Genomic DNA, 11,009 nt, shown 5'->3' with positions numbered 1-11,009 from the left:
GTCCTAGGCAGGGGCAAATCCCAGAGCTTGATGTGTAGGGAAGGGAGGGGGCCTGAGAAATTCCTGAGGAGTAGTAGAATAGCAGATGGAACACTGAGAAGTGATTTCCTTGAGGACAGATTTCCACGATGGAAATGAAATGAGAGATTCTAAGAGGCAGCCTAGTGGCTTGTAACCTACATGGAAGAGGTTATGAAATGACAACAGAATAGAATGGGCCTGTGAGGCTGGAAGGAGATATTTTCCTTGATCCAAGAACCATTTCCCTTGTGTGGGAAGAGATTGATAGGTGGAAGTTTCAGTGGGGGAATAGGTGGGAGTGGCCAGATGAGAAGGAGAAAAACTGCCATAAGGGATAAAAGTTGGAATGCTAGCTGCTTTTTTAGCTACCTTATCAGCATAAGCATTGCCCTGAGCGATGGGATCTGATGCCTTTTGATGGCTGCTTTTTTAGCTACCTTATCAGCATAAGCATTGTCCTGAGTGATGGGATCTGGTGCCTTTTGATGGCCTTTACAGTGAATGAATCCATCTTCCTTTGGAAGTAAAGCAGTTTTGAGAAGCGTTTTTATTAAAGAGGCATTAATGATGGAGGACCCTTGCGTAGTGAGGAAACCTCTTTCAGCCCATATAACAGCATGGTGGTGCAGGATATGGAAGGCATATTTAGAGTCAGTGTAAATATTGATGCATAGTCCCTTTGCAAGAGTGAGGGCTTCAGTTAAGGCAATGAGTTTGGCTTGTTGAGAGGTAGTGGAGGGGGGCAGAGCGGTGACTCAATGATAGGTGTGGAAGATACTGTAGCATAGCCTGCCTTTGCTGGTGAGTGGCGATTAGGCCTGGTAGAACTGCCATCAATAAACCAAGTGTGTTCAGGGTGAGGAACAGGAAAGAGGTAAATATGGGGAAATGGAGTGAATGTCAGGTGGCTCAGAGATACCGTCATGAGGGTCACGTGTGTTATCAGGAATAATATGGGAGGCCGGATTGAAGTCCAGGCCAGGAACAATGGTAATTGTGGGAGACTCAACAAAGAGTGAGTATAGCTGAAGGAGCCAGGGAGCAGAAAGTATATGCGTCAGGTGGGAGGAAGAAAACAGATTTTGGAAGTTATGAGAACTGTAGAGAGTGAGTTGAGCATAGTTTGTGATTTTGAGGGCCTCTAAAAGTATTAAGGCAGCGGCAGCCGCTGCACACCAACATGAGGGCTAGGCTAAAACAATAAGGTCAAGTTGTTTGGACAGAAAGGCTACAGGGCACGGTCCCGGCTCTTGTGTAAGAATTCTGACCACATTAACCATGCCTAGGAGGGAAAGGGGTTGTTGTTTTGTAGAAGGGATTGGGGTTTGGGAGATTAGTTGGACATGATCAGCAGGGAGAGCACGTGTGTTTTTATGAAGAATTATGTCAAGATAGGTAATGGATGAGGAAGAAATTTGGGCTTGACTGAAGTAATGGGGGCTGTCTGTGAAGCCTTGAGGCAGTACAGCCCAGGTAATTTGCTGAGCCTGATGGGTGTCAGGGTCAGTCTAAGTGAAAGTGAAGGGAGGCTGGGATGAAGGGTGCAAAGGAATAGTAAAGAAAGCATGTTTGAGATCCAGAACAGAATAATGGGTTGTGGAGGGAGGTATTGAAGATAGGAGAGAGTACATGGGTTTGGCACTATGGAGTGGATAGGCAAGACAATTTGGTTGATAAGAGGCAGATCCTGAAATAACCTGTAAGGCTTGTCTGGTTTTTGGACAGGTAAAATGGAATTATAAAGAGAGTTTATAGGCTTTAAAAGGCCATGCTGTAACAGGTGAATGATAACAGGCTTTAATCCTTTTAAAACATGCTGTGGGATGGGATATTGGCATTGAGTGGGGTAAGGGTGATTAGGTTTTAATGGGATAGTAATGGGCATGGGATTGGTTGCCAGGGAGGGAATAGAGGTGTCCCATATTTGTGGGTTAAGGTGGGGAGATACAAGGGGAGGATGTGAAGGAGGCTTTGAATTGGGGAAAAGGGTGGCAATGAGGTGTGGCTGTAGCCTAGGAATAGTCAGGGAAGCAGATAATTTAGTTAAAATGTTTCAGCCTAATAAGGGAACTAGGCAGGTGGGGATAACTAAAAAGGAGTGCATAAAAGAATATTGTCCAAGTTGGCTCTAGAGTTGGGGAGTTTTAAGAGGTTTAGAAGCCTGGCCATCAATACCCACAACAGTCATGGAGGCAAGGGAAACAGGCCCTTGAAAAGAAGGTAACGTGGAGTGGGTAGCCTCCGTATTGATTAAGATTAAGAAGGGGATGGACTTACCCTCCACTGTGAGAGTTACCTGAAGTTTGGCATCTGTGATGGTCTAAGGGGCTTCCAAGGCAATCGGGAAGCATCAGTCTTCAGCTGCTAAGCCAAGAAGATCTGGGAAGGAGTCAGTCAGATAGCCTTGGGCCAGAGTTCCAGGGGCTCTGTGAGTGGCTGCCAGGTGAGGTGAACAGTCTGATGTTCAGTGGGGTCCTCCACAGATGGGACATGGCTTAGCAGGAATCCTGGGCTGCAGGCATTCCTTGGCCCAGTGGCCAGATTTCCAGCATTTGTAGCAAGCTCCTGGGGGAGGAGGTCCTGGAAGAACCCCTGGCAGCTGTGGTTCAGGCGTTTGGAGTTCTTGTGTGCTGGAGATGTGGCTGGGGTTTGTCTCACAATGGAGGCAAGGAATTGCAACTCAGAAACACATTGCTACTTGGCTGCCTCTACTCTATTATTGTACACCTTGAAGGTGAGGTTAATTAAGTCCTGTTGTGGAGCTTGAGGGCCGGAATTTAATTTTTGGAGCTTTATTCTATTTTCAGGAGCTGACTGGGTGATAAAATGCATATTTAGAATGAGACAGCCTTCTGACCCTTCAGGGTCTAGGGCTGTAAAGAGTCTAAGGATTGCTGCCAAATTGGCCATGAACTGGGCTAGGTTTTTCATATTTGATGAAAAAGAGCCTAAATGCTAACTGATTTTGGAGAGGTTGGATAAAGAAAAAGGAGCATTAATCTTGACTATGCCTTTAGCTCCAGCCAACTTTTTAAGAGGAAATTGCTGGGCAGGTGGGGGAGGGCTAGTCATGGAATGAAATTGTATGCCAGACCAGGTGTGAGGAGCAGAGGTGAAAAAAGGATTATAGGGTGGGGGAGTGGAGGCTGAGAAAGAATTGGGACCTAGCTCAGCCTGGTGAGGAGCAGCTTAGGGAGGAGGGGAAAGGTCAGATGGGTCCGTAAAAAAGGAAGATTGGAAAGACTCAGTGATGCTTGGGGTTGAGACTGAGGGGACAGGCAGGAGGGAAAGAATGAATATTTGGGATGAGTTACATTGGGAACAGAGACTAGGGAGGGACTGATGTGTAAAAGAATGCCTGGACGTCAGGCACCTCAGACCATTTGCCCATTTTATGACAAGAATTATTTAGGTCTTGTAGGATGGAGAAATCGAAAGTGCCGTTTTCTGGCCATTTAGAACCATTATCGAGTTTGTATTGGGGTTAAGCGGCATTGCGGAAGAAAATAAGGCATTTAGGTTTTAGGTCGGTGTGAGTTGAAGAGGTTTTAAGTTCTCAAGAAGACAGCCTAAGGGAGAAGAAGGAGAAATGGAGGGTGGAAGGTTGCCTATAATGAAGGAGGCAAGTCCAGAGAAAAGAGAGGGTAGAGACACAGAGAGAAGGGGTGGGGGGGGGGTGCTTGCCCCCCAGGAAAGTGGAAAAGGGGTGGGAGGTGCTTGCCCACCAGGAAAGTGGAAAATGGGTAGAGACATCTAGAGAAGGGGTTGGGGGGGTGCTTGCCCCCCAGAAAAGCGGTGATTGCTGCTAAGGGTGAAGGACCAAGGCAGGCATCCCTGCATGGTCAGACACCTCTGAAACGTGGGTGAATAATCAAGCAGGTGTCCCCATGTGATTAAACACCAAGGGAAGACTGTCTTCCCAAGTCCGTGACCAGCAGCAGAGTTTTGGGCTCATGGATAAAATGCATCTCCTGTCTCTACCAGAAAAGGAAAGGAACTGAAATTAAGAGAAGGGAGAGACTGAAATGTGGCACCAAGATTGAAAGGAGAAAGAGGTTGAGGGATAGTGAGAGAGGTTGGAGGAGAGAGTAAAAAGAGGCTGCTTACCTGATTTAAAATTGGTGAGATGTTCCTTGGGCTGGTTGGTCTGAGGACCCATGGTCATAGGTGGATCTTTCTCACGGAGCAAAGAGCAGGAGGACAGGGGATTGATCTCCCAAGGGAGGTCCCCTGATCCGAGTCACGGCACCAAATTTCACTTGCGTTCATGTGAAGAGACCACCAAACAGGCTTTGTGTGAGCAACAAGGCTGTTTATTTCACCTGGGTGCAGGCGGGCTGAGTCCAAAAAGAGAGTCAGGGAAGGGAGATGGGGTGGGGCCATTTTATAAGATTTGGGTAGGTAAAGGAAAACTACAGTCAAGGCTGGGCGCAGTGGCTCATGCCTGTAATCCCAGCACTTTGGGAGGCTGAGGTGGGCAGATCAAGAGGTCAGGAGTTCGAGACCAGCCTGACCAACATAGTGAAACCCCGTCTCTACTAAAAATACACACACACACACACAAATTAGCCAGGCATGGTGGCAGGCACCTATAGTCCCAGCTGCTTGGGAGGCTGAGGCAGGAGAATGATGTGAACCCGGGAGGTGGAGGTTGCAGTGAGCCAAGTCGCGCCACTGCACTCCAGCCTGGGCGACAGAGAGAGACTCCATCTCAAAAAAAAAAAAAAAAAAAAGGAAAATTACAGTCAAAAGGGGTTGTTCTCTGGCAGGCAGGGATGGGGATCACAAGGTGCTCAGTGGGAGAGCTTTTGAGCCAGGATGAGCCAGGAGAAGGAATTTTACAAGGTAATGTCATCAATTAAGGCGGGAACAGGCCATTTTCACTTCTTTTGTGATTCTTCAGTTACTTCAGGCCATCTGGATGTATACATGCAGGTCACAGGCAATATGATGGCTTAGCTTGGGCTCAAAGGCCTGACAATGATCCCTTCTCAGTTGTCCCCCCAAGTCTTAACTTGTTTCAGCCCCAACTCAAAAGTTCCCAAGTCCAATTTCCAAAGCCTCATCTGAGACTCAAGTTCCTTCCATCTATGAACCTGTATAATCAAAATCAAGTTATTTACTCCCAAGATATAATGGTGGTACTGGCATTGGGTAAACATCCCCATTCCAAAAGAGAGAATTCAGCCAAAAGAAAGGGCTAATAGGCCTCACACAAGTCTTAAACCCAACAGGATACTCATTAACTCTTAAAGCTCCAAAATAATCTCACTCGACTCGATGTCCTGCATCCAGGGCACACTGGTGTGAGGAGAGGACTTCCAAAGCCATGGGTAGCTCTGCTTCTATGGAATTGCTGAATCCAGCTGACATGGCTGCCCTGATGGGTTGGAGTCCAGTGCTTATGACTTTTTCAGGCTGAGGGTGCAAGCTGCCCTTACCTCTGTTATTCTTGGGTCTAGAGGATGGCAGCCCCCTCTCACAGCTCCATTAGGCAGTGACCTGGTGGGGAGTGTGTGTTGGAACTGCAATGTCACATTTCCCCTCAGCACTGCCCTAGTAGAGGCACTCTGTTGTACCTCCATTTCTGTGGCAAGTTTCTGCCTGGGCACCCATGCTTTCTCATACAACCTTTGAAATTTTAGGTGGAAGTTGCCGAGCCTCCTTTACTCTTGCATTCTTTGTGCCCACAGGCTTAACACCACATGGAAGCTGCTGGTTTACAGCATGTGCCGACTGAAGCAGTGTCCTGGACTCCTTTGAGCCAAGGCTGGAGCCAGAGCAGCCAGGATATGAAGAGCAGTGTCCCGAGGCTGTGTAGGATAGCACAGCCCAGGGCTTGGCCCCTGAAACCATTATTTCCTGGTAGACCTCTGGGCTGCCCCAAAGACTTTTGAAATGCCTCCTAGTCTTTTTTTTCCCTCATTGTCTTGGATATTAGCACTTGGCTCCCTTTTAGTAATGCTAATCTCTCTAGCAAGTGATTGCTCTACAGCCTGCTTGGATTCTTTCTTTACCACAAGGTTAAGATGCACATTTTCTGAACTTATGCTCTACTTTCCTTTTAAATATAAGTACTAACTTCATCATTTATTTACTCCTATATCTGATAATATGCTGTTATAAGCAACCAGGCTACATCTTGAATGCTTTCCTGCTTAGAAATTTATTGTGCCAGAGCTGCATTGCAGCCGCCACGGCATCGCTAGGCTCCTCACTCCCAACAATGGCAGCTCTGAGCCTGAGCGGCGGCTGCGGCTCCAGGTGCAGCAAGGCAGTGGCACCCCGGGGCATGTAGGATCCCTGGAGCCAGGCCACCCAGCCATCAGCAGCATGCAGGGTAAACGCAAAGCACTGAAGTTGAATTTTGCAAATCCACCTTTCAAATCTACAGCAAGGTTTACTCTGAATCCCAATCCTACAGGAGTTCAAAACCCACAGATAGAGAGACTGAGATCACATAGCATTAAGTCATCAGGAAAACTGAAGATCTCCCCTTAACAACACTGGGATTTCACTGCAGAGGACTTGAAAGACCTTGGAGAAATTGGATGAGGAGCTTATGGTTCTGTCAACAAAATGGTTCACAAACCAAGTGGGCAAATAATGGCAGTTAAAAGAATTCGGTCAACAGTGAATGAAAAAGAACAAAAACAACCTCTTACGGATTTGGATGAAGTAATGTGGAGTAGTGATTGCCCTTACATTGTTCAGTTTTATGATGCATTCTTCAGAGAGGGTGACTGTTGGACCTGTATGGAACTCATGTCTATCTCGTTTGATAAGTTTTACAAATATGTGTATAGTTTATTAGATGATGTTATTCCAGAAGAAATTGTAGGCAAAATCACTTTAGCAGCTGTGAAAGCACTAAATCACTTAAAAGAAAACTTGAAAATTATTCACAGAGACATCAAACCTTCCAAAATTCTTCTGGACAGAAGTGAAAATATTAAACTCTATGACTTTGGCATCAGTGGACAGCTTGTGGACTCTATTGCCAAGACAAAAGATGCTGGCTGTAGGCCATACATGGCACCCGAAAGAATAGACCCAAGTGCATCATGACAAGCATATGATGTCCGCTCTGATGTCTGGAGTTTGGGGATCACATTGTGTGAGTTGGCCACGGGCCAATTTCCTTATCCAAAGTGGAATAGTATATTTGATCAACTAACACAAGTCGTGAAAGGAGATCCTCCGCAGCTGAGTAATTCTGAGAAAAGGGAATTCTCCCCAAGTTTCATCAACTTTGTCAACTTGTGCCTTACGAAGGATGAATCCAAAAGACCAAAGTATAAAGAGCTTCTGAAACATCTTTTTATTTTGATGTATGAAGAACGTACCGTTGAGGTTGCATGCTATGTTTGTAAAATCCTGGATCAAATGCCAGCTACTCCCAGCTTTTCCCATGTATGTCGATTGATATCACTGCTACATCAGACTCTAAAAAAAGGGCTGAGAGGAAGCAAAAGGTAAAGAATTTTCATCCCGTATCACAGTGTTTTTATTGCTCACCCAGACACCATGTGCAATGACATTGGTGTTCATTTTCATCATGTCTATATATTCCTGTCACCTAGAACGTGCATCCTGGTAATACTAGATTGATCACACAGTGTTAGCACTGGTCAGAGAGACCTCATCCTGCTCTTTTGTGATGAACATATTCATGAAATGTAGAAGTCAGTATGATCAAGTTGTTGACTGTGATTAGATCACATCTTAAATTCATTTATAGACTCCAAATCTGGAGATGTAGCTACTGGAATGGTGTTTTATCAGACTTCCAAATCCTGGAAGGACACAGTGATGGATGTACTATGTCTGAACATAGAGACTCGGGATTGAGTGAGAAGAGCTTGCACAGCCAACGAGACACATTGCCTTCTGGAGCAAGGAGACAAAGGAGGAATTTACTTTCTTCACCAAGTGCAATAGATTTACTGATGTGGTTGGTATTCTGTTGCTTTACAGTTACAGTTGATGTTTGGGGATCGATGTGCTCAGCCAAATTTCCTGTTTGAAATATCATGTTAAATTAGAATGAATTTATCTTTACCAAAAACCATGTTGCGTTCAAAGAGGTGAACATTAAAATATTGAGACAGGACCGGATGTGTTCTTTTCTCCTTTACCAGTCCTACTTTGCATTGGGAAGACTCAGGAGTCTGCCACTTGTCAAAGAAGGAGCTGATCCTAAGAATTTTTCATTCTCAGAATTCGGTGTGCTGCCAACTTGATGTTCCACCTGCCACAAACCACCAGGACTGAAAGAAGAAAACAGTACAGAAGGCAAAGTTTACAGATGTTTTTAATTCTACTATTTTATCTGGAACAACTTGTAGCAGTTATATATTTCCCTTTGGTGCTAAGCCTGATACTTTAGCCATCATAACTCACTAACAGGGAGAAATAGCTAGTAGCAATGTGCCTTGATTGATTAGATAAAGATTTCTAGTAGGCAGCAAAAGACCAAATCTCGGTTGTTTCCTTCTTGCCATCACTGGTCCAGGTCTTCAGTTTCCGAATCTCTTTCCCTTCCCCTGTGGTCTGCTGTCGCTATGTGACTTTTGCTTAATCCAATATTTTGCCTTTTTTTATATCAAAAAACCTTTATAATTACCAGGGATGTTCCTTACCAAGGATTTTTAGCCCCAAATCTCTCATATGTGCTAGTGTTTAAAAGGCTAAGAATAGTGGGGCCCAGCCGATGTGGTAGGTGATAAAGAGGCATCTTTTCTAGAGACACATTGGACCAGATGAGGATCTGAAATGGCAGCCTTTACATTCATCACCAGCTAGAACCTCCTGTAGTACACCATTTCTTGGCATTGGAAGTCTACTGGAAAAAATACAAAAAGCAAAACAAACCCTCAGCACTGTTACAAGAGACCATTTAAGTATCTTGTGCTTCTTAACTTACCCATTAGCCAGGTTCTCATTAGATTTTGCTCGGGCCTCCCTGGCACTGAACCTTAAGGCTTTGTATGACAGTGAAGCAGCACTGTGAGTTGTTCAAGCACACTGGAATATAAAACAGCCATGGTCTGAGATGCAGGTGATGCCATTACAGAACCAAATCATGGCAGGTATTGCTGTGTCTCCTCTTAGAGTGACAGTCATAAATACTATCAAACAATAAAGGGAGAATGGTGCTGTTTAAAATCACATCCCTGTAAATTGCAGAATTCAAAAATGATTATCCCTTTGGTCTACTTGCCTTATTTCCTTATCTTCTCCCCCATGGCATCCTAAATTTTAGACTTCCCACTGTTCTGAAAGGAGACATTGCTTTATGTCTCCCTTTGACCACGGCAAGCTGTCATCCTCCATCTTTCCCGGGAACTCAAGAGGAATCTGTTTCTCTGCTGTCAACTTCCCATCTGGCTCAGCATAGGGTCACTTTGCCATTATGCAAATGGAGATAAAAGCAATTCTGAATGTCCAGGAGCGAATCTGACCGTTCTATTGTGTGGATGACCACATAGAAAGGAAATTTTCATGTATTAATCATAGATTATTATAAACTATAAACTTAAGGGCAAGAAGTTTATTACAATGTATCTTTATTAAAACAAAAGGGTAAATAGTGTTCACAAACTGTGAAAATAGTGTAAGAACTGTACATTGTTAGCTCTGGTTATTTTTCTCTTGTACCAGAGAAAAATGTATAAAAATTATCAAAAAGGTAATGTGAAGGGATATTGCCTTATTTGTCTGTAAAAAATGGAGCTCAGTAACATAACTGCTTCTTGGAGCTTTGGAATATTTTATCCTGTATTCTTGTTTGAATTCCTCCTCTATTTCAGTTGTATACGTGGAATCAAAGTGTTTATGTAATAGTTCTGTCCTTTTGCCTGCAGGTCAGTTGTAATAAATCTAGGATGTGCTGATGAAAAAAAAAGAAAGAAAGAAATTTCTTGCACCAGGTACCCGAGGTTGACAATCTTAAGTTCAAACTTCCACAGTTCCCCAGGGCATGAACACAATGCATCTGAGTTCTTTGCTAGCATGTAACAAGGGTTACTTTTACTCTAGTTTCCAATAACTTTCTCATTTCCATCTGAGATCTCTTTAGCCTGTACTTTACTGTCCATATCTGTAAGGGCATTTTGGTCACAACCATTTAACCAGTCTCTAAGAAATTCCAAACTTTACTTCATTTTCCTGTCTTCTTCCGAACCCTCCAAACTCTTCCAATCTCTGCCCATTACCCAGTTCTAAAGTCGTTTCCACATTTTCAGGCATCTTTATGGTAAAACCCCACTCCTGGTAACAATTTTGTGTGTTAATGTGTTTGTTTTGCTCTAAAGGAATTCCTGAGACTGGGTAATTTATGAAGAAAAGAGATTTAATTGGCTTATCGTTGCACAGAGCTGTACAGGAAGTGTGGTGCCAGCATCCTTTTGGCTTTGGGTCAGGCCTCAGGGAGCCTTTACTTATGGTGGGAGGTAAAGTAGAAACAACATGTCACATAGTGAGAGTGGGAGCAAGAGACAGATGTAGGAGGTGCCACACACTTTTAAACAGTCGTATCTCACATGAACTCACAGCAAGAACTCACTCATTTTTGTGACAACAGCACCCAAACATTCATAAGGAATCTGCTCCCATGACCCTAACACCTCCCACCAGGCCCCACTTCTAACACTGGAGATTACATTTCAACATGAGAAATTGAGGGGACAAATATCCAAACCATCTCACATTTAAAAAAATAGAATTGTATGATAAATCACAGTGTATTCATTATTGAGTTCAAGAATCACTCAGCAAAAACAATATAATCAATATTTACTTTTATCAGTACACCCATTCACTTTTCTTTTTCTTATATTTATTTTGAAGAAAATTCTACACATCACATTTCACTCATAAGTATTCAATACATTAAAAAATATAGCTCCCAATGGTATTATTTTAACAAACCACAGTATCACAATCATACGCAACATACTAATTATATTCTCAACATCCAGTGTTCA

The 11,009-nt window shown here is 43.9% G+C and overlaps 1 pseudogene; it reads left to right on the top strand.

The window, feature by feature from the left end:
* The first annotated feature begins 6,321 nt into the window (after nucleotides 1-6,321).
* LOC129024955 (dual specificity mitogen-activated protein kinase kinase 4-like) lies at nucleotides 6,322-7,447 on the top strand (annotated as a pseudogene).
* Nucleotides 7,448-11,009: the final 3,562 nt, after the last annotated feature.

This window comes from Pongo pygmaeus, chromosome X (assembly GCF_028885625.2).
Source record: "Pongo pygmaeus isolate AG05252 chromosome X, NHGRI_mPonPyg2-v2.0_pri, whole genome shotgun sequence".
NCBI lineage: Eukaryota > Metazoa > Chordata > Mammalia > Primates > Hominidae > Pongo > Pongo pygmaeus.
Note: the sequence above shows the minus strand (reverse complement) of the source record. Positions and strands in the feature narration are given on the sequence as shown.